Here is a 1,074-nt window from a genome sequence, read left to right as displayed (position 1 = left end):
ATACAGGATGCCTGGTGGGAGGAGAACATAGTGGCGTAAAAATTACTGAAAGCATCCTGAAAAAGAAGAGAGCAGAAGGCTAAATGAAGGAGCCTGAATTTAATTAGTAGGCTCTGAATAAATTTAAGTGAAGAAAGTGACTTAATCAAATCTGAATTTAAAAACAGCTCTGGATGTGTGTGATTCACCGCTTTATTCTTTATGCCACATTCTACATGTTGATATGATAAATGTTTATTGAGTCTCGTATGTACCATGCCAAATTAAAGCTATTGCACTATGTTGTCGTTGTGAAGTGCCGAGGAGTTGGCTCCAACCTATAGCGACCCTGTATAGGGTTTCCAAGGAGCAGCTGGTGAGCTTGAACTGCCAACCTTGAACTAAGACTGTTGTAAAAGCACAAAACAAATTAAATTTGATAAGTCTTATTTTGCTTTTATGATCAGGTTTGAATTGTTTATCAAGAGTAAATAATGCGGTTCTTTACATCCTGAGCCCTGAAGTAGGTGTTTCCAGCATTTCATGCTCCCAGTCTGTCGGTCCTCTATTCTCAGATTTAGTGTGCAAGCAGGCCAAGAGGGTGATTGTACCACTAAGATGAAGCTCATGAGGTTTTTGATGAGATTGAATCATGAGACTGTAACTATTAAATTGAAGAATGGAACACAAGTCTGTAGAGTAATCACAGGTGTGGATGTCAACATGAACACACATCTTAAAGTTGTGAAAATGACACTGAAGAACAGAGAGCTTGTGCAGCTGGAAACACTGCGTATTTGAGGAAATAAAATTCAATATTTTACTCAGCCAGGCAGCTTGCCTCTGGATACAATACTTGTGGATGCAGAACATAAAGGGAAATCAGAGAAAAGGGAAGCTGTTGCAGGAAGAGGAAGTAGCCGAGGTAGAGGAAAAGGATGTGGTGATGGTAGATGAAGAGGAGGTCCTAGGGGATGTCTTTCAAGATTATTGTTTCAAAGTGATGTGATTTGAATTTTTTTTGGTAGAGGTTTTGGCTGTTTATGTAAGTTTTTAATAAACATAAATGTGAGAAAATGTCTATTGTCTATATCA

General features: G+C 38.5%; 1 pseudogene; it reads left to right on the top strand.

Annotated features, from left to right (window-relative positions):
- Positions 1 to 597: 597 nt before the first annotated feature.
- Positions 598 to 993, top strand: LOC102814472 (annotated as a pseudogene).
- Positions 994 to 1,074: the final 81 nt, after the last annotated feature.

This window comes from Chrysochloris asiatica, unplaced genomic scaffold (assembly GCF_000296735.1).
Source record: "Chrysochloris asiatica unplaced genomic scaffold, ChrAsi1.0 scaffold00120, whole genome shotgun sequence".
NCBI classification, from domain to species: Eukaryota; Metazoa; Chordata; class Mammalia; order Afrosoricida; family Chrysochloridae; genus Chrysochloris; species Chrysochloris asiatica.
The sequence above is the reverse complement of the archived record's forward strand: the minus strand, read 5'-3'. Positions and strand labels throughout refer to the sequence as shown.